At 36.4% G+C, this 23,133-nt stretch overlaps 1 protein-coding gene across 1 annotated transcript in view; it reads left to right on the forward strand.

The window, feature by feature from the left end:
* The window catches only part of LOC114462834 (ubiquitin-like modifier-activating enzyme ATG7), a 57,869-nt gene that overhangs the window by 28,468 nt on the left and 6,268 nt on the right, over positions 1-23,133 (forward strand). The window lies entirely within an intron of this gene.

A 23,133-nucleotide genomic window follows, 5' to 3' on the forward strand; every position in this document is an offset into this window, starting at 1 on the left:
AATACTGCAGTTTGAATACTTTCAAGGCTGTTGCTATTGGTCCGGACCCGGACCTCAGACAATCCTGACTATTGTTTCGTCACTTAACTGTGCCCAGGGAAGGAGTGAGTGGTAATACCTAAAGCAGGCATTTGGGCTCAACGTGTCTAAAGTTAAGCCTAGTATGAGTTTTATTCCACATCCCAAGGCGTGCCAGTGCATTGTAGACCAGTGTATGTGCGCCCCCCCAATTTTTTTAATAATGTCAGTAAGCATTGCGTTCTTTTTAAAACGATTGGTTCTGTTTTTAATCCGAGTCTGTCCACTTCACTGAAGATAACAATGGAAACTTGTGAAAAATGTCTTTCCTTTTTTTATGATAAGGTTACTGCTATTAGTGACAACATATGTCCCTCTTTATTGCGGTGTTTGATGTCCACTCAGTGCTCAGCTTTGTTTTGTCAGTTTGAGTCTGTGTCATTGTCATTGATCACAGGAATGGTTACCAAACGAAAACCCTCCTCCTGTCTCAGAGACCCAGTCCCTCCTCGCTTTTTTAAAGAGGTTTGGGACACCATTGGATTTTCTGTCAAGGAGATCATCAACAGTAGTTTGACTTCTGGCATAGTGCCCTCCTTTTGTAAGAAAGCTGTTGTTGAGCCTCTGATTAAAGAACCTGGCCTTGACCCTGTAATCTTAGCAAATTATTGCCTATTTTCCAAACTACCCCAGGTGTCCAAAATGTTAGAGAAATGCATTTTTGCACAGTTGCAACCTTTTTTAGATGAAAATGTCATTTTAGACCCAGTCAGGTTACAAAGCACTTTTAAAGGTTTTTAATGACCTGTTTTTAATGACTGATTCTGGAGGCTCTGCCATTTTAGTGCTTTTAGACCTGATGGCTGCTTTTGACACAGTCGACCACACAACTCTTTTAAACCGCCCAATACATTGCGCGGGTGTCAGGGGGATCGTGTTGGAATGGTTTAAATCCTACCTGTTGGGGAGGTCCTTCTCCGTCAGGTTGGGGGACTCCACCTTTTCTTCTGCCCCGCTTCATTGTGGAGTCCCCCAGGGGACTATCCTGGGACCCATTCTTTTTTCTTCGTACCTCCTCCCACTTGGATAGATTTTTAAGAAGCATGGCATGTCTTACCATTTCTACACTGATGACTGTCAAATTGACGTGCCGACTACCAAGAATGACCACAGCCCCCTGACACCCATGCTAGACTGATGTGATGTGATGAAAAACAGAAATCATGGTATTTGTATCAACCATCACTGACTTGGGATCGCTCAAAAATAATTTGCAGGTTATTTTGCTGCATGACATTGTTCAGTTGAACAACCTGCTTGAGCAGTAGGAGCGGTTTTATTTTCATCAGCATGATGAGGCTGTAAAGACCATCCATGACAGAGAAATTGATTTGCAAAAGAAGGAAAGTCTCATGGATGAACATCTACAGAGAAACACAGAAATGGGAAACACTCTCAAGAAGGCGGAGAATTACTCAAAAATCCAGAGAGACCAGTACAACCAACTGGTGGAGGAGAAGGTCAAAGCTTTGAAGATAATCGAGGCATTAAAGGAAGCGGACTGTGTTAAAGTGAGACAATACCAACATCAACTGACTCAGCTACAGACCGCCCTGGATGAAGCGCAGACACAACTTCAAGCCCTTCATACACAGAAAGACACACCCCAGCAGGAGGAGGAGGAGGAGGAAGCTCCAAAGATGAAATCACTATGGAAACGCTTCAAGTGCTGGTTCAAAAACTTAAGAGCCGCATCATAAAAAGAAGTCGATTAGAGGTGAAGATAATGATTCTTGGAGCAGGAGAAACCAAAGATGAGAGACCACTGGCCCTGGAAGTAACCTCTGTCATGCTGTTGGATGTCACCTGGCCAGCAAATGGTGAAGCATCCAGATTTTTGCAGAGCACTTTGTATATTAGGAGTTATTACTTTAACATAACATAATACACATAAGGATGATATGTGGAGCCTTTTCTCTTACACTGAACACTTCTTTTTCTCTACCTTTGTTTGAATGATGATGCTTTAAAATGTCCCTGAGATGATTTATTCTTGTAATTGTCACTAAATGAATATAGATGAATTGAAAAATTTAAATATGAAGCTTTAATGCAGCCTTAGTGTCTTCCTTGTGTCAGTCACAAGTCTGAATAAATGCAGAGTTTTGTCTTAAACACAAAATCTTAAACCTTAATACAAATCACTCAAATAACACCAACGCTGTTGATCTGATATGTTGGTTTTATTTATTCAGTTAACTTTTATCTCCTGTCATGTTACATGTCAACTGCAGTCTTTCTCATCTTTCTGATCACTTTGACAACCTACAAGGACACATCAATAATACATAAATTAAACCAAACCATATTATTTTAAAAAGAAGACTAATTGAACTGGCTGGATTTATTATGATACTGTTGGTTGATACTTGAAAACATTACATAAGGACATTCCATTTGTTGTTGCACATGACATGTACATAATATTAATATTATATTATTATAAATATAAAAAAATATTCAATTACATTTTAAATACAAAATATAGTGTGGTAATATTTAGATTTATATTCTCTATCACATTACATACATTTTTTATGCTCGAGTCAGTTTTAATATATTTATACCATTAATATACATATATATATTAGGCTGTTACTATTGGTCCCGACCCAGACCTCAGACAATCTTGACTATAGTTTTGGCGCAGTAAGCCGAATGCTGATAGTTACGTCACTGCCGGACCCGTGTCCTTCTAGCTATAGTTTTGTATCCCTAACCCTAACCCAGGAAATACCCTAAAATGTTTTTTTTTTTTCCCTGTATATATGTATTTTTAAAAGTGGAATTTGCCGTGTTAAATATGTTAAAATGAAAAATAAATAAATAAATAAAATGTAACCCAGGAAATACCCTATAATATTTCATTCATCAAGGTGTAATTCCTACTTTCAACATATTAATATCTATGAAAACAGTAGCTCCTCTATCCACCTATCAAAGATTTTCAATTGGTTCGATACCTATCTTCTTAATTTAATTTGATTTGATTTTCTTTTTTTTTTTTTGACTATGTAAACAGAATATCATAAGAAACAAAGAAAAAAAACCAAGATTCTATACACAATTTTGCAATTCAGTCTACATTTGTGAAAAGGAGATGGAAGAAGTATATACGTAATTAATCCCACCCCATCCATAAATTCCTTTTTTGTTAATTAACTAGCTTCTCTTTGTAATAACCACTTAATTTAGTTTTTGGCCTAAACATATATGACATACAGTCAGTCAATGTGTGCCTCTTAGATGCTTATAACACTAAAGCTTCTTACATATGTATTCTTTGACTATTTTTCAGTAATAAACGGTTAAGTTGATCAAACCTAATATGCAAAGATGTTTAAGCTCACTTTCATGGCACTCCGATGGTGAACTTGATACTAATAATGTATTTGTGCAACATACTGGAGCCAGCTACTAAGGTGTACAGGAGGTGGAGATTCAGAGTGTATTACGGTGCTTAAGACAGCTGTCAGATGTGTTAAGCCAAAGGTGCTCATACAGAATTACAAATCATCAATCACAGGGAGTTATTTTCATATTTCCTAAATAGACTCATAAGGTAATCTTTTCCCTCAGTGCATGGGAACCCTCGCAGCCTCTCCTGTTCTATCCATAGTTCGTAGCCTTTGGCGCCACTGGGTCCAGGAAGCACTGCCTTCTTCTCCTGGCAGCTGGTTCCAAGCATGGACAGACAGATGGATGATTGGATCGCATGGTCTAGTCATCCACGTTTAGCTCTCCGTCTTCTTCCTTTTCGTCGTTGGCTTCAAACAGCTATTTCTATATCTGTGTTCCAGTTGCACTTTTAGAATGGACTTTTGCTTCCGAATGCATCCCTCGTTGTAGGTCATTTGCACAGCTGCAGAGATGTGCTGCCTTCAGACTGAGACTTTAGCTCAGGGGTGTCGCATTTCATCTCAGGTGTCGGGAACTGATTATCATCTTTTATTTGTTATTTTTTCAACACAATGATCCGTGGGCGTTATATTTTGTATGGTATCTGCCTTTGCTAAATATGAAAGAGGATCTTTCACAGACTTCATGGCAGGGTTGGGGTCAATTACATTTTAAAATTACAATTACGTCTTCAATTAGCCATGTTCAGTTACAATTCAATTACATCGACTGACATTTTTTTCAATTACAATTAAAACTAGAACTGCAAGCAGTTATAAAAGGGGGCCAAGCCTTCCCGTGCGATTTGGTCCCCAGGTTTTACAGAGCCTATGGGAGTACGTCACAAAGGATGACGGACTTGGGGCGATCAGGAGAGTCTAGAGTTTTGTATGTGCAAAGTCTGGTGCAGATAGAACTCAAACACCAGGAGGAGTTTGAAAAAGGAGGTTTTTGATGTGTAGTACTTACAAAGAGAAATATGCCGTGAGAGTGGGCGTGGCCTATGTCAAAAGATGTGACTCTATTTAGAGAACACGTATATATAAAGTTTATGATGTGATTTAAAATGTAATAGTTACAGCCCGAAACGTGTTTGCACCCATAATTTTTGGTATTGGTGGTCTGTGTGCTCTTCTACATATACCCTGTACATTTCACAGCTCTCAACATAATGCTTGAGCTGAAATAAATATTTGTTGTTTATGTTGTAATAAGTCACGTTCATTATGACCAATTGTGAACAACTTTGAGTTATGGCCTCAGGAGCGACCCAAGGTCATATCCACCAAATTTGGTAAAAATTGGTCTTGCCATTTAAGAGATATACATTTCCCATATTTGCAGCGCCCCCTAGTGGCCTAAATTATTCAGATTTGGCGCATACCCCCACAGTCACATGTCAACCAAAAATCTCAGATTTGGTGTTGTTAACATTTATTTTGACCGAGATATGCAACAGTTCACGTTTTTATAGCGAGCTAGAAAACTTTATTTGTTAATAATTTGCGCATATTTTGACCGAACAAAATTCTCCATAGATCTTTAGATCAAGTCCAACTGAAGACTCTGCGTGCCAAGTTTCACGCTGATTGGACCAAACCCCAAGGAGGAGTTTGAAAAAGTAGGTTTACCAGTTTTCGTGATTTTTGCGCCGACAAAACTCTTGGCGGAAATGGGCGTGGCCTAGCCCAGGTGATTCAGTGCTATTCAGGAATCTGTGGATATAAAGTTTTTGAATCTGCGACATACGGTGTGGGAGTTATAGGCCAAAACGTGTTGACCTTGGTTATAGTGCCACCTGCTGGCAAACATATGTGAGTTTTTGCATCCAAGGTACGTGGAAGGGTCTGGACCAACTCTCCAAAGGGCACCGCCCTCCCTTGCACGGTTTAGCCTGCAGCAAAACTTTTACCAGGGGAAAAATAATAATAAAAATCCTTGCGAATACAATAGGGTTCCGAGCACCGCATGGTCCTAAGAACATACGCGGTCCCCAGGCCCCACGGGCTTGGCCCCCTAATTAAAATTACACTTTTTATTTTTTCCTGAAAGTTAATTACAATTATGTTCTAAATTACTAAATTTCAATTTAATTAATCACAATTACTGAGCCTTTGATATATAAGCCCATAAAACTTAACCTTCCTTGCTTTCTGTAAGCATCTCTTATGATAACGGATCAATTTTGACCCATGTCAATCAGCTGTAAAATATTCTATGAAGTATTATCTATCATCTAATTTGTTTCTCATCTTTAGGTTACCTTGTTCGTCTTCCTAATCAATGAAAATATTGGTTTTAATGGTTTTAATGTGCTTTTTTGTGCTAGTTTACGCCCTCTATTTAAATTTTTGGTAAAATGATCCTCAAGATAATTAACATGTAAACTTGATGTGAAACATGCTTTTATAATTATTAATTACATATGTGTAAGCTATAGAACTTATACGACAAACGTTTTGTCATTAAAAGCATTGATAATCTGTTTTTATGTAAGTAAATAGAGCTGTTCTAAAGGTGGTCAGTGACCTCAGTGATGGAGGCAGATGGTTCCAGTCTGATGTAGCTTTAAAACAACCAAAATAACAGGTCAGAGTGGAGGATATGGCTGACTTGTGCATGTGCTTATATATATATATATATATTTGTGTGTGGCCCGCTTGTGAAACTCCCTTCGACATTGAAGTAATCTGCTGTGGTCTGAAAAAAGAATCACACATACAGTCGCTGCCTCTTATCTCCCTCCTCTGATCCATGTTCTCTCCAACACATGGAGGACAGCGACAAAACATGTTATTTTACACATTTGTAGACAGGATTACATTTTATACAGTGAGACTGCCTTGTGCAAAAGAGGAATTAGGGCATCGTCATTAAAGATAATTATGATTTCTGAGTACAAAACCTTTTCTTTCGGATACAACGTTTTTGTGTGAACCTCAAGGTTTTAGTTTAAGACCTTTCAGTAATTTGAAGCTCACTAGTTTGGTTTTACCATTTGCTTTTAGAAAAAATAAACAATGAAATGTCCTATTTGTTTTGATGTTCTCTGGTCCATTTAGAAAAAAAAAAAACATGTTTTTTTGTTTTTGTTTTTAGATGTTGTTAAATAACTTTTTTTTCTTACAGATTTAATCTATGTCTCGCCACATTAAAAAATCTGAGATTAAATTCATAATATTTCGAGAACAAAGTTGTAATTTTATGAGAATAAAGTCGTAATTTTATTGAAGTCAAAGTATTTCAAGATTAAATGTAATATTTTGAGAATAAAGTCATAATTTTATGAAAAAAAAGCTGGATCTCAAAAAACTCAATTAACTAATGTTATAGCGCTCGGAACTCCCTGTTGAAGTGAACGCAAGTTACACCGATAGCCCTTAAATTTCTCCTCCACTGAAGAAGCTATTTGCTTCTCTGGTTCTTTCTTTACAAACGTAAACGTCTGCAAAGCGGCTTTAAAGTCCTTAAACTGGTCACAGTGTCGTGATGATGGTCAAAAGGCTCAGTATTTCATCATGTATGAAACTTAAAGAGAAGTATAATCTCACTAAATGCTCCATGTTCTCCATAACACATGAGTGACCGCAACACAGACATGATCCTGTTTGTATTTCAATTGTAATCTGGAAATATTATGACTCTAATCTCAAAATATTACGACTTTAATCTCGTAGTGGCCAGATTATTATTATTTTTCATTTTAATGTGGCCCTAAAATGCCAGCGTAATTTCTTAAGTAAGCTCCACCTCCACTCTAAAGAGGTTGTGTTTTTTGTTTTTTTTACACTTGTGCAGTTTAAAAATATAAAAGGCTTAAGAGCAACCTTAAAAACTCATCTTGTAAATTTCACAACTTGCAACGGAATCAGAAAGAAACACTTTTTTTTAGGAAGTTTGCCATGTTGTGTGCATGCATGTGTGTTTTAATGGTGCTGTGCGTCACTTGGCCTTGACTTATAGTTTTAATTAAACCTCAGGCACGTCTGAACTGGCAACACACACACACACACCGACTCAGAGGTTGATCTGTTATTGCATTTTGGTTTATTGCTCATGGAAAATGGCCCATTATGTTAAATTTTACTGAATACACACACACACACACACACACACACACACACACACACACACACACACACACATACACTTTGATGTCCCTATCAGTAAAAATTTCCTAAAATGCATACTAAATTATACATTTTTAAGCGTTTCCTTTTTTGGATTTTTATTGATTTATATATTTTTGTATTGGAAATCGTCAAGTTCAGGTTGCGTTACTCATTCAGTAACTTTTGTTCCATGTTTGTAACAAGGTTCAGGTGCCTGTGCTGTTGTGAAACACTGAAATTACTCAGACGTGTTTAAATTATCTGTAGGGCAGGAAATGTGTCAGATCAGATGGAAATGGGGAATATTGAGAGATTCAATGAAGCAGGAAGAACAAAAACAAGTCCAAGATGTGGAGCCAGAGATTTGGAAGAACCAACAAAGAACAGTTAAAGACATAAAATAAAACTACTCATAAAGCACATCTCAGTCTTTCCCTAAAACTGTGGTTTCAACAGATAAATGCATTCCCTGCAAGAAAGAAGAAGAATCTTTTCTTTTAGAATGTATTTCTCTTTTTTCTTTCTCAATCTGAAAAGTTGTCCTGAAAATGAGGACGATGACTCAGCTGTTGCTCCACACCCAACCGATTGGGACTCTTTGTGTTTTTGTAGCTGGCTTTTAGCCATGCTGTGAACCATTAGAGAATGTGCCCACGTGTGTGTGTGTGTGTGTGGTGTGTGTGTGTGTGTTGGTGTTGCCTACATAGATCTACCAAACATGAATTAAAGTTAGACCTAGCGTAACTTTTAAAACGATGTATGTTCTCTCAGTAAAGAGGGAAAGCAGAGCAAAAATAGCGTCTGCATCACTTCCTGGTTTGTACTTTCTCTCCCATGAGTTCTAGTTCAGAGGTTTGTTATCTAAGCTGAGAGTTTTGTTTGATTACCCTCCGACTCAGGAGTTTATAAAAACACAGCTCAGGGACGCGACCCCAGCTGGGACCTAAACGCTCACTCAGTTCCCACCAAAGCTTCTCTGAACCATCCCAGTCTCTCCTTTAACTCACTTTCACTGAAGCCATGTTATCACTTACACTCTCATGTTTTCACCCTTTAGTCTATATCATTATCTTAAATACGTTCATTTTCTAGATTAAAACTTCTATTGAGATATTAGTCTCAATGTCAGTCACAAAATGGCTTGGTTTTTGGTCCCCACATTATATGAGAAGTTCTGGAAGTTGATATTTGGGTTTTATTATTTTTATAGAGTACAGTGCAGTGAATTTTTGTGTTTTGTTTTTTTTTTTTTTTGCAGTTTTTTTATTTAAGATGAATAGGTGGATTTAACCCAAACACTGAGTTAATAATACAATAAAAAAAAATAATGGGTTTATATATATATATATATATATATATCTATATATAAAAGAAAAAAAAATTGCAGTTGGAAAAATAACCATGCTTTTAATCAGAATCAGAATACTTTGTTGAACCCTGTGGGGTAATTAGAACAGCAAAGACCGGCATATTAAAAAAAACAACACCAATAATAGCAATTATTATACACACACGTAGAAAAAAGGAGAAAAACTACACAAATAAAATGTGCCAATGAAAGATAAGGTGCAAAGAAAATGTGCAAATGATGCAATTTATTTACCTAACTCTGGGTATGACATTTTCAACTCAAAAAAACAATCCTGTGTTTAGTAGATTTTGTGGATTTTTAAAAAAAAAAAAATTCTGGCACGATACATCTTGTTGATGTTTTAATATCACACGATGTATCATCACCTCTAGTGATAACGCTCACAAGTTTAGTACTGCGTTTAAACAGAATAACAATAACCTAAGGCTGGCGTTTTTTTCCTGATTGACAGTAACTCCTCTGTGCGTGAGTGTGCGTGTGCGGTACAGTGTTTGATGTGACCTAGTGAACAGGATCAGTGTTACAGTTAGGGGGAGGTCACAGTAATAGACTGTTTTCCTGTCTCCACCCATCCACTTTTTTTTTTCTTCTCTTCCTGTCTCCAGACTGAGTGAATTACACTGTGTACACTACACAATTACACACACACACACACACGTGCGCACGCACACGCATGGTTTTCCTTCTGTGTTAAGGCCTGGAACATCATGAAAATGATAAAAGAGTGCCAGATCACATCCTTAAGTGCACCATTAATAAAAAAAGAGTAGTTTTACACAAACACTCCAGTAAAATTAAGATACTGGGGTTTTATTTTTTGTGTATGTGTAAAATATCAATGAACTCGCATGATAAATGTTTTATGTCTGCAGGGTTACAGTAGGGTTGTAGTCAAGCAAGGAAATGGTTGGTCAACCAAGACTATGGCTCTCGTAGCGATTAGTCGACCAAAAAAAAAAGGAAAATGAATGAGCAGATGCAGAGGAGGACGAGGAGAAAGAAAAAGAGAGACAAATATTTAGTTTTGGCGTTTTGTGGTGCCGATTTGCTTCTAAACACAGACCATTTATGATATGAACCTCATTCAAGCTTTGACTAGAATCTGACAAAGCAAAAGTGCAACCCACAGGTCCAACAGACATTAGGTGTTTATATCAGTGCTCAACCTGAAACCGACAATTAAAACCTATTTTTTCGTCATACAAATGACATATTTCCACTTGTTTTAGCGGTAAACCTGCTTTTATTAATAAACAACTGTTAATGTCAACATCAGATCAGTGCACGGGGAAACAAACGCACGTCAAACACACACGTGCTCAGTGTGCCCGCTGCGTCAGAGACAGCAGTGGTTTTTTACGTAATCCAAGTATGAGGATAATCCATATTCTTGTGCAGAAAAAGGATTGATTCAATAGTGGATGCTTGTGCTTCAAGCCTGTCTTAATTCGTTCCCTCTCTGCACCGACGGCTGAAGCGCAACCCTTTTTATTTATTTATTTTTTTGCAGCTAGCACTCACACAGCGGTTTAGGCATTAAGTAAATTATATTTGATATTTAATCCTTATCACCTATATAAGTGCATTGCATTTTTTTTTAAACGGTATTGAAACTGATACAATTGCTGGTCGACCAATGAAAATCATGGCCAACCACGACGGCATCGATCAATTAGTCGACTAAAGACTAAAGTTGGCAGCCCTATGTTACAGAACTACACACAGTAAACTAAAGAGAAAAACTGCTTTTGGTAAATCTACAGTAATTAAATACTGGCACAGGAGGCAATGCTAAATCCTAAATAACAAATAAACTGAATTTTAACACAATGACACTACAACTTCATAAGGACTGCCTGCACCCGTTTGCTCCCTGTTATTACCATTATTACTTGGCGTGTTTTACTCGTATTTCCATCATCAGTCAGTGATACAGGAGCAGTTTTTCCCCCATTTTAACCCATTCTTTACTCAAAGTTCTGGAATATTGTGCAGCACTGCAGGAATGTACAGGAGGAATGTAGTTAGGAATGCAGCAGTGTGTATTGGTCATACTTTGGGCCAACATGAGGTCATTTAGTCTGCTGTGAGGTGAAATTACACACGTGCACATGTGTCTGGAATAGTAAATATGACTGTAATACTGGACAAGAACCACTACATTGTAGGCTTTAATACACTTGGTCCTTTTACACCAGTGGTTATCAAACCTTGTTTGGCTCAAGTACGCCATTTCTCATACATTGTCTAGAACATTTTGCTCAGAATTTTGTGAAAAAACAACTAAAAAGGATGATGATGGAATGAATGAGTGATAACACACATTTTGAAGAATCTCATTTTGTAAATAAGTGGAAATAAACTGTATTTAGTGGCTCCTGAATAGATTTATTTCTGTAGTTTTTCATTTACAATCATCTCCCTCCTGGTGTGGGACCAGGACTGATTCTTGTATTTTCATATCATGTTCTAATCAAGATAATTTATAATATTTTCTATCATCATTTTATGGGGGTTTTTTTGCTGTCATTTTGTGTATTTTGTTCTGCCATTTTGTGTATTTTGTTCTGCCATTTTGTGTATTTTGTTGTTGTTTGTTCTATTCATTATTCAGTATATTTTTCTCCTTTTTTGTGTGTTTTTATTATTATATGTTAAATTAAATTATTTTATCTCAGTGTGTGTTTGTTTCTGATGTCATTTTGTATGTTTCTCTATTATTTTTGTGTATTTTGTAGTGATCTTGTGTATTTTTCTCTTATTTAGTGTCTGTTGTTGTTTTGTGTGTTGCTGGTAATAGTGTTTTTATTTTATTTTCATTTGTGTGTTTTTGGTGTCATTTTGTGAAGTGCAGGTAAGATTTAGTAGGATTATCATTTTTAGCTAAAAATAAACATTATAAAACCCCATTTGTTAATTTTTCTCTCTCTCTCTCTCTCTCTCTCTCTCTCAAGTACCCCTTGTAGTGCCATTGCGTACCCCCATTTGAGAAACACTGTTTTGCAGTATATATCAATATACCATCATCATAATATATTAAATAATTGTATCTAGAAAGGCTGTCGTCTCCTCTGAGTTGCTACGCACTATGCGAGGGCGTGCTCAGTCCCAAAGATGAAATAGAAACCCATTTTTACACTATATTTTTAAAGCTCTTCTTGATCACCCAACAACACTGTCGTATCATGCAGCCATAAACCACATAACTCTGTGTGGTCCCTTAATTACAAATGCGATGGAGCCAGTCTTCATGATGAAAGCTTGACTCAGTGCTTTGGTGTCAGCTCTAATATGTCCAACAGATGTGTGTTTAATAGGCCCTCAGTGGCTTTTGTAGTGTTGCCTCATTGAGGAGCTTTAAAGGTTGAGAACCACTGGGCCCACCCACACTTACAGGGGCTGCTCACCTGAACATAGGGGCGGAGTCAATTACATTTTTCAGTTACAATTACCTTTTCAATTACCCATGTTCCATTGGAATTCAATTACGATTACAGTGGCCAGCATTTTTTCCAATTACAATTATCTTTGTACTCAGAAAGTCAATTATAATTACTAAAGTCCAATTACAATTAATCACAATTACTGAGCTTGAAATATATAACCTAATAAAAGTTAACCTTCCTCTTGTGTTAGCTTTCTGTTAGCATCTATTGTGATAACGGGTCCTAAATCAGCTGTAAAATACACTAATAACAAATATCCATCATCTAATTTCTTTCCTATCTATTGATTACCTTGTTAGGCTTCCTAATCAATGAAAATATAGGTTTTAATATTATTGGTGTGGGCGTCTGAGCCTTTTTTGTGTCTGTTTACCGCTAGATTTAAATTTTTTAAAATGGTAAGATGTGGGAAAGCTTGATGGGAAACACATTTTAATAATAGTTAAATACATTTTATGTAGAAATATACATAGAACTGTAACATGGTTCCACAGTTTTTCATTGAATTACAATTGACAATTTTTATAGAATTTTCTTGGCAATTACAATTACGAAGTCAATTATCTGAAGTCAATTACAATTTCAATATGAGTATGACAGCAACATATTTTTAAAATTACAATTACAATTAAAATTACGCCATAGTTCTAATTAATTATCAATTACCCGATTACCATTATAATTGACCCCAACCCTGCCTGAACATCCTCACTGTTAAAATGTCTTGGTTCCACTTCAGACCATTTGGTTACAGTACATCCTAGTTTCTGTTATTTTGACCCACACTCTTAAAATTGGGAATAACATAGATCTCATTAGAGCCATTTGTGCTGTTTGTAATCAGCTGAAGCAGAACATTGGCTCATTTTGCATCAGCTTCCAGCTAAAAGCCTCCATCTGATCAGATGCTGCCCCTGTTTCCACAACTCCTCTGGATTATACTTGTCCTCACGCCCCAAGCATAACTGATTACAGGCTCACACACACGCACGCACGCACGCACGCACGCACGCACGCACACACACACACACACACACACCAAACATCCCACAATCCTGTTTCCCCAGCTATACAGGGAGTAAAGGTCTTGAGGTGATAAGGCAGCTTCAAAGTTAAAACTGGGTTGTTGATAGAGTTTCTGCCAGTCCCTTAGAGCTGCTGTAGATCTGTGTGTAAGTCAGAACCACAACAGTTTCATTCATTGGTGGTCAACACTGAGCTTTATTCCTTTCAATTTTTAGGCCGGGCTATCGAACTCAGAAAGCCACTCACTTTGTTCTTTTTGTTGTTGTTGTTGTTGTGTACACTAGTTAAAATCGCTACTCCTCTGAAATTTGGTAGGTATAACCTATGGATGTGTACACATCCACGCTCGGAGCCCAATATAATATAAAATAACCAAAAGTCGATTTCTCATTTATTTGCTAGTCAAATATTATGAAGGTTGGTACCAAATCAATGGCACATACCAATGTATAAATCGTCCCTTTACCTTGTACATGTCACCATTTTTCAAGTTACTACTACTATTCTAGTTCTTGTTAGATCGGAATGCAGTTTGGTATGAATACTCTATGAATGAATATGATGAGACGCTCTGAGCCCTTTTTTGAAATGGGGCCTGGGGACCCACCCCCCATTTCCGGTAATTTCCAAATTTATGGGAACATAGTCATGTGTAAACACTTATTGTGAGTATGACTTTTTAAACTCTAGAGGAAAGGGTTCATCCTGAGCAGGTGGGGAGGGGGATCTGTCACAGTGTTAATTTTGTTGACTATGATTTTTGTCATACTTTTTGTCGACTACATTTTTCCAAGTGACAATAAAGAGACTACGACCAATTAAATAAGAAAAATACAAGTGAACGAAAACTATATCAAAATGTGTCCTTTTTTTTAATTAATTGTACAATTGTTTAAGATAAATCACCCAAATTCGGTGTGTGGCTTCAGGGAATCAATACCTTAATGGAGTTCGAAAATGAGAAGCACGCAATCATTTTTTCCGGAGTTATTGCCCTTATTCCGTTTTTCTTTACTCTGTTCGAGGTATCTTCAAAGGGGACAGCTTTTCTTAGAAACCGTTCAAGATAGTTAGTAATTTAATATTCTGATGTGATAATAGTTTTTTATGTAAACATCTAAGTTCTTAGATTTAGAACATTAAGAAAAAAGTTTAGTTACAATGAAAATCAATCTGGCGGGAATGTTGATGTTCTTTTAGTCGACAAACTTGACCAGATTTATTCAACCAAAATCAGACTAAAACTAAACTTAAATAGTCCTGATTACTACATATTGACTAAAAGTTCAATTTTAGTCAAGACTAAAACTAAATTAAAATTTGCTGTCAACATCAACACTGATCTGTTGTAGTTTGGCAGTTTCAAAATGTACTAGGAATAGGCTTGGCAATATATAGAGATTTAAGATATATTAAGATTTCTATTTTGTCGATATAGAAAAATTACAATATAGTCTATAATGATATATTTTTATTTTATAGCTTTTTTTTTGTATTGTAACACTCGTTTTAGGAGTCTCTGCTTTCGCTACTTCTCAGAACAACATAAAAAACACAGCTACTGTAGGTTGATTTCTGACTCAGACCTTCCCCTAAACAAGCCACGCTACAGAACTTACTCACACATGCTGTCCCTTATAGGATGAAATGCAAAATTGGCACATATTGTGCAACTGTTAATGAATGTGCCTATGTGGCATTTTGCATCAGCAAATCTAACCCTGAATTGTGTTTCTGGTAGGACTTTATTGAGATAAAAATATCTAGATTTATATCGTGTATCGCCATTTAGAGATAAAATATTGTGATATGAGTTTTGATCCATATCGCCCAGCCCTAAGGAGGACTGTGTTAAACATCAAGCTTTTACAACTCATCGTTTTGGGTCCAATGAGGAGAGAAGACGGTCCATGATATGCAGTAAGACCAGTTGCTCTCAGCACTTTATGAGCTACAGGAATGTAGTTGCTGAAGGTTTGTATGATGGCCATGTTTATGTAGGGGATGATTTCCCCCTGATGACGTAATGGATCGTGTGTGTGTGTGTATATAGTAATAGCAGGAATTCCAAGCACGGTGCAACTACCCTGAACTACAATAACACCAACCACCATCCTTTTTGCTATGTCATCAACTAGCTTCAGACCTTGTCATGCTCAACCTTTAGCAGAGGTGAGAAAACATGACGGTGAACTGAATGTGCGTCTTTGTTCTACAGAGCTGTGAGGTGATGTGTGTGGATTTTATCGGCCCATGTTTGGCAACAACACACACACAAACACATGTGAAACATCCAAAGTATTCAGACACATTTCAAAGAGTCAAGTAGAACTATTGGCTTATGTTGGCATGTTTTTTTACATAAAACTCCCTCTTTTTAACCCCAACACCATCTTCCTCTTATTCATTTTACACAAAAAGATTCTACCTCACACACATACACTCACACACACACCATCATTGTGGCATGGCAGAGATCCAAATGAGGGGTTTTCAAAGAGTGGCGCTGCTCCTTTTCCTTTTGATGGTGACTGTGTCCCCGATTCTCCACACCAGTGGTTCCTAACCTTCTTTGTCTCTTGTCCCCCTTCTTCTTTTTGTCAGACACAAGTGCCCCCTCATCATTTCATTAGTGACTTCTCACTTTGGTGCTGTTGTTGTTTTCATGTGTCGGTCTCCTTTGAACTCTACACACAGGAGAGATCAAAGGACACCATAACACTTTTAATGTGTCCAGGAGTGGACTGGGACAAAAATTCAGTACTGGTATTTTCTATCCAGACCAGCCCACTACAATATCAGCGACACTATATAGAAGCCGTTATTAAGTCATGGATGCTCAACATGTGACTTTTTGTCTTAATTTGAATTATTTTTCACCCAGAAAACAAATAAAATGGGGAAATGTTTTAGCTCCTATTTACCCATTTCCTTTGTCCCATTTTTGCCGCTTTTAAAAAAGTTTTGACCCTTTTTACAGCCTCTAGCTAACTTTTGTCAATAAATATACCTTTTTTTTTTTCCATTTTTGCAAGTTCTTTTTGACACTTTTATCGAATTTTAGTTTTTTCTTTTGCCCAATAAATACCACTTGTTTCATTTTTTCCTTACATTTTGCCTCTTTTTGTTCCATATTTTGCCCTTTTCCACTATTGTTTGGCACATTTTGCCAATTAAAGCTGCCCTTTGCCATTACGTACCACCTGGTTCCTCTTTATTTGCTTATTTTTTGGCCATTCTTGACTGCGTTAGGGCTATTTAGGGTTAGTTCTTTTCTTGCCACCTTGCCACCATTTTTGGTCACTTGTTACCATGTCGGCCTCCAGTAGCTCCTCAAAAAAAAAAAAAAACGTAGAGGACCAGACCAGCTCACTTTGGGTCGACGTCCCACCGGGATGATGCCCGGTATGCCAAAGGGCAAGTCCACCCCTGAATGTGTCTTCCTCACAAGTGTCATATGGATGTTTTAGTGCTATTTAAAGTTGACTAGGTAGAAAACTACCGGGAGTCGAGTGCAACGCCCATGACAGGTCATGATTATGTTGGGATCGACAACTTTTCTGCATGCTCTGCATGAGTTTCAGTCTTGGGTTTCGTGCCGTTTGGGCAATGATGGAAGTTCCTTTCCATCCCAAATAAAACACGTACATTTATATTTAATCAGGCATTTCAATGGAGGACCAAAAACAGCAGCAATCAGGCGCTTTTTGCCGTGGTTTAGCTTTTTAAGTTCATGTTTGTGAGATATTTCACTCAGAGGAATCCAGCACCTGTGTGTGTGTGTGTGTGCTTTGAGCCATGAGTGTGTCAAATTCCAGACGATGTCAGAGGTATGTGAATTACGTCTTACTGAGGAGAGAATGTGAGGAATCTGCAGCCTTCAGACGACCGCTGGTGTACACACACACACACACACACACACACACACACACACACACACACACACACACACTTGTGCAAAGGAAGTGAGTGTGTGTGTGTGTGTGTGTGTGTGTGTGTGTGTGTGAGTAGACATTTTATATGGTGGTTTTCAAAGCTTTTACTTCATTTGGTTACACTATTAAAGAATAAGATGAAACTAGGTTCACAGCAACAAGGTCTGCATTTGATACCTGGTGTGAGACGTTAGTGGAGTTTGCATGTTCTCTTTGTGCTTGTGTAGATTTTTTAGAATTTTCTGCTTTTTCTGCGTGTCCTCAGGGGGAGGGTTTATAAAATGAACACCAGGCTTTTGGACTTGACCAATGACCAGTTGGCGTTAAAAACAAATTAGATGAATTAATCTGAACTAATATGAGGTTGTAGGACTTTAGTGTAATGGGCTGTTTTTTTTTTTTTAGAAAGTAAAACCTAACCAATACTAGTGAAAAAATAAAAAATAAACCTTGTGTTTAAGTCAACTGAGACTACACTCAAACTAAGAAGGACAAGTCTAAATTAGACTAAAACCCTTTTTTTTTCCTTGCCAGTTTCCTGAATATCACACACTTCACAGTTCAGAGTCACCAGAAGCGATTTTTCTAGCCTGCTCACAGCTTTACTGGTTTTACTGGTTTTTCACAGCCAACAAAATGTTTAGTTCAAAGACTTGAATACTGTGTTCGGAATCGCATACCTCCATCTTTATGCCTTACTATAGCCTTATTTACGTTGTAAGACGTTTGAAATTTTTTGGCCATTTTTGTGCCTCACTTTAGTCTTACCTCCGTTGTAAGGCGTTTTAAATTTTTCACCCATTTTTATGCCTTACTATAGCCTTTCCTCCGTTGTAATGCATTTGAAATTTTTCACCTATTTTTATGCCTTACTTTAGCCTTACCTTCGATTTTAGGCGTCTGAAAATATTTTGCCCTTTTTATGCCTTACTATGCCCTGACCTCCTTTTTGAGGCGTTTGAAAATTTTTTGCCCATTTTCATGCCTTACGATAGCCTTACCTCCGATTTTGACGCCTGAAATTTTTTTACCAATTTTTATGCCTTACTATAGCCTTACCTCCTTTTTTGAGGCGTTTGAAATTTTTTTGCCAATTTTTATGCCTTACTATAGCCTTAACTCTTTTTTTAAAGCGTTTGAAATTTTTTGCCCATTTTTATGCCTTACTATAACCTTACTTCCTTTTTAAAGCGTTTGAAATTTTTCGCTCATTTTTATGCCTTACTATAGCCTTACCTCCTTTTTAAAACGTTGTAAATTTTTCACTCATTTTCATGCCTTACTATAGCCTTACCTCCTTTTTGAGGCGTTTTACATTTTTTTGCCCATTTTCATGCCTTACTATAGCCTTACCGCCTTTTTGAGGCGTTTGAAATTTTTTGCCCATTTTCATGCCTTACTATAGCCTTACCTCCGATTTTGGCGCCTGAAATTTTTTTTTTAATTTTATGCCTTACTATAGCCTTACCTCCTTTTTTGAGGCATTTGAAATTTTTTGCCCATTTTCATGCCTTACTATAGCCTTACCTCCGATTTTAGCGCCTGAAATTTTTTTGCCCATTTTTATGCCTTACTATAGCCTTACCTCTTTTTTTAAAGCGTTTGAAATTTTTTGCCCATTTTATGCCTTACTATAGCCTTACCTCCTTTTTGAGGCGTTTGAAATTTTTTGCCCATTTTCATGCCTTACTATAGCCTTACCTCCGATTTTGGCGCCTGAAATTTTTTTCTTAATTTTATGCCTTACTATAGCCTTACCTCCTTTTTCGAGGCATTTGAAATTTTTTGCCCATTTTCATGCCTTACTATAGCCGTACCTCCGATTTTGACGCCTGAAATTTTTTTACCAATTTTTATGCCTTACTATAGCCTTACCTCCTTTTTTGAGGCGTTTGAAATTTTTTTGCCAATTTTTATGCCTTACTATAACCTTACTTCCTTTTTAAAGCGTTTGAAATTTTTCGCTCATTTTTATGCCCTACTATAGCCTTACCTCCTTTTTGAGGCGTTTTACATTTTTTTGCCCATTTTCATGCCTTACTATAGCCTTACCTCCTTTTTGAGGCGTTTGAAATTTTTTTGCCCATTTTCATGCCTTACTGTAGCCTTACCTCCGATTTTAGCGCCTGAAATTTTTTTTGCCCATTTTTATGCCTTACTATAGCCTTACCTCTTTTTTTTAAAGCGTTTGAAATTTTTTGCCCATTTTTATGCCTTACTATAGCCTTACCTCCTTTTTGAGGCGTTTGAAAATTTTTTGCCCATTTTCATGCCTTACTATAGCCTTACCTCCGATTTTAGCGCCTGAAATTTTTTTCTTAATTTTATGCCTTACTATAGCCTTACCTCCTTTTTTGAGGCATTTGAAATTTTTTGCCCATTTTCATGCCTTACTATAGCCTTACTTCCTTTTTAAAGCGTTTGAAATTTTTTGCCCATTTTCATGCCTTACTATAGCCTTACCTCCGATTTTAGCGCCTGAAATTTTTTTTGCCCATTTTTATGCCTTACTATAACCTTACTTCCTTTTTGAGGCATTTTAAATTTTTTTGCCAATTTTTATGCCTTACTATAGCCTTACCTCCTTTTTCAAAGCGTTTGAATTTTTTTTTGCCCATTTTTATGCCTTACTATAGCCTTACCTCCTTTTTTGAGGCGTTTTAAAATTTTTTGCCCATTTTCATGCCTTACTATAGCCTTACCTCCGATTTTGACGCCTGAATTTTTTTTTACCAATTTTTATGCCTTACTATAGCCTTACCTCTTTTTTTAAAGCGTTTGAAATTTTGTGCCCATTTTTATGCCTTACTATAGCCTTACCTCCTTTTTTAAAGCGTTTGAAATTTTTTGCCCATTTTTATGTCTTACTATAGCCTTACCTCCTTTTTGAGGTGTTTTAAAAAATTTTTTTCCCATTTTCATGCCTTACTATAGCCTTACCTCCGATTTTGACGCCTGAAATTTTTTTACCAATTTTTATGCCTTACTATAACCTTACCTCCTTTTTGAGGTGTTTGAAAATTTTTTGCCCATTTTTATGCCTTACTATAGCCTTACCTCCGATTTTGGCGCCTGAAATTTTTTTCTTAATTTTATGCCTTACTATAGCCTTACCTCCTTTTTTGAGGCATTTGAAATTTTTTGCCCATTTTCATGCCTTACTATAGCCTTACTTCCTTTTTAAAGCGTTTGAAATTTTTTGCCCATTTTCATGCCTTACTATAGCCTTACCTCCAATTTTGGCGCCTGAATTTTTTTTACCAATTTTTATGCCTTACTATAGCCTTACCTCCGATTTTGACGCCTGAAATTTTTTTACCAATTTTTATGTCTTACTATAACCTTACCTCCTTTTTGAGGCGTTTTAAAATTTTTTTCCCATTTTCATGCCTTACTATAGCCTTAACTCCGATTTTGACGCCTGAAATTTTTTTACCAATTTTTATGCCTTACTATAGCCTTACCTCCTTTTTGAGGCGTTTTAAAAAATTTTGCCCATTTTCATGCCTTACTATAGCCTTACCTCCGATTTTGACGCCTGAAAATTTTTTACCCATTTTTATGTCTTACTATAACCTTACCTTTTTTTTTTGAGGCGTTTGAAATTTTTTTGCTCATTTTTATGCCTTACTATAACCTTACTTCCTTTTTAAAGCGTTTGAAATTTTTCGCTCATTTTTATGCCTTACTATAACCTTACCTCCTTTTTAAAACGTTGGAAATTTTTCACTCATTTTCATGCCTTACTATAACCTTACCTCCTTTTTGAGGCGTTTGAAATTTTTTTGCCCATTTTTATGCCTTACTATAGCCTTACCTCCGATTTTGACGCCTGAAATTTTTTTACCCATTTTTATGCCTTACTATAACCTTACTTCCTTTTTAAAGCGTTTGAAATTTTTCACCCATTTTTATGTCTTACTATAGCCTTACCTCCTTTTTGAGGCATTTTAAATTTTTTTGCCAATTTTTATGCCTTACTATAGCCTTACCTCCTTTTTGAGGCATTTTAAATTTTTTTTGCCAATTTTTATGCCTTACTATAGCCTTACCTCCTTTTTTAAAGCGTTTGAAATTTTTTGCCCATTTTTATGTCTTACTATAGCCTTACCTCCTTTTTGAGGTGTTTTAAAATTTTTTTTCCCATTTTCATGCCTTACTATAGCCTTACCTCCGATTTTGACGCCTGAAATTTTTTTTGCCCATTTTCATGCCTTACTATAGCCTTACCTCCTTTTTTAAAGCGTTTGAAATTTTTTGCCCATTTTTATGTTTTACTATAGCCTTACCTCCTTTTTGAGGTGTTTTAAAAATTTTTTTTCCCATTTTCATGCCTTACTATAGCCTTACCTCCGATTTTGACGCCTGAAATTTTTTTTGCCCATTTTCATGCCTTACTATAGCCTTACCTCCTTTTTTGAGGCGTTTGAAATTTTTTTGCCCATTTTTATGTCTTACTATAACCTTACCTTTTTTTTTTTGAGGCGTTTGAAATTTTTTTGCCCATTTTTATGCCTTCCTATAACCTTACTTCCTTTTTAAAGCGTTTGAAATTTTTCGCTCATTTTTATGCCTTACTATAACCTTACCTCCTTTTTAAAACGTTGGAAATTTTTCACTCATTTTCATGCCTTACTATAGCCTTACCTCCTTTTTGAGGCGTTTGAAATTTTTTTGCCCATTTTCATGCCTTACTATAGCCTTACCTCCGATTTTAGCGCCTGAAATTTTTTTTGCCCATTTTTATGCCTTACTATAGCCTTACCTCTTTTTTTAAAGCGTTTGAAATTTTTTCCCCATTTTTATGTCTTACTATAGCCTACCTCCTTTTTTAAAGCGTTTGAAATTTTGTGCCCATTTTTATGCCTTACTATAGCCTTACCTCCTTTTTTAAAGCGTTTGAAATTTTGTGCCCATTTTTATGCCTTACTATAGCCTTACTTCCTTTTTAAAGCGTTTGAAATTTTTTGCCCATTTTCATGCCTTACTATAGCCTTACCTCCAATTTTGGCGCCTGAATTTTTTTTACCAATTTTTATGTCTTACTATAGCCTTACCTCCGATTTTGACGCCTGAAATTTTTTTACCAATTTTTATGTCTTACTATAACCTTATTTCCTTTTTGAGGCGTTTGAATTTTTTTTTGCCCATTTTTATGCTTTACTATAGCCTTGCCTCCTTTTTTAAAGCGTTTGAAATTTTTTGCCCATTTTTATGTCTTACTATAGCCTTACCTCCTTTTTTGAGGCGTTTTAAATTTTTTTGCCAATTTTTATGCCTTACTATAGCCTTACCTCCGATTTTGACGCCTGAAATTTTTTTTACCAATTTTTATGCCTTACTATAACCTTACCTCCTTTTTTAAAGCGTTTGAAATTTTTTGCCCATTTTTATGCCTTACTATAGCCTTACCTCCGATTTTGACGCCTGAATTTTTTTTATCAATTTTTATGCCTTACTATAACCTTACCTCCTTTTTGAAGCGTTTTAAAAAAAAATTCCCATTTTCATGCCTTACTATAGCCTTACCTCCGATTTTGACGCCTGAAATTTTTTTTGCCCATTTTTATGCCTTACTATAGCCTTACCTCCTTTTTTGAGGCGTTTTAAAAATTTTTGCCCATTTTCATGCCTTACTATAGCCTTACCTCCGATTTTGACGCCTGAATTTTTTTTACCAATTTTTATGCCTTACTATAGCCTTACCTCTTTTTTTAAAGCGTTTGAAATTTTTTGCCCATTTTTATGCCTTACTATAGCCTTAC

Source organism: Gouania willdenowi, chromosome 5 (assembly GCF_900634775.1).
Source record: "Gouania willdenowi chromosome 5, fGouWil2.1, whole genome shotgun sequence".
Classification (NCBI taxonomy): Eukaryota; Metazoa; Chordata; class Actinopteri; order Blenniiformes; family Gobiesocidae; genus Gouania; species Gouania willdenowi.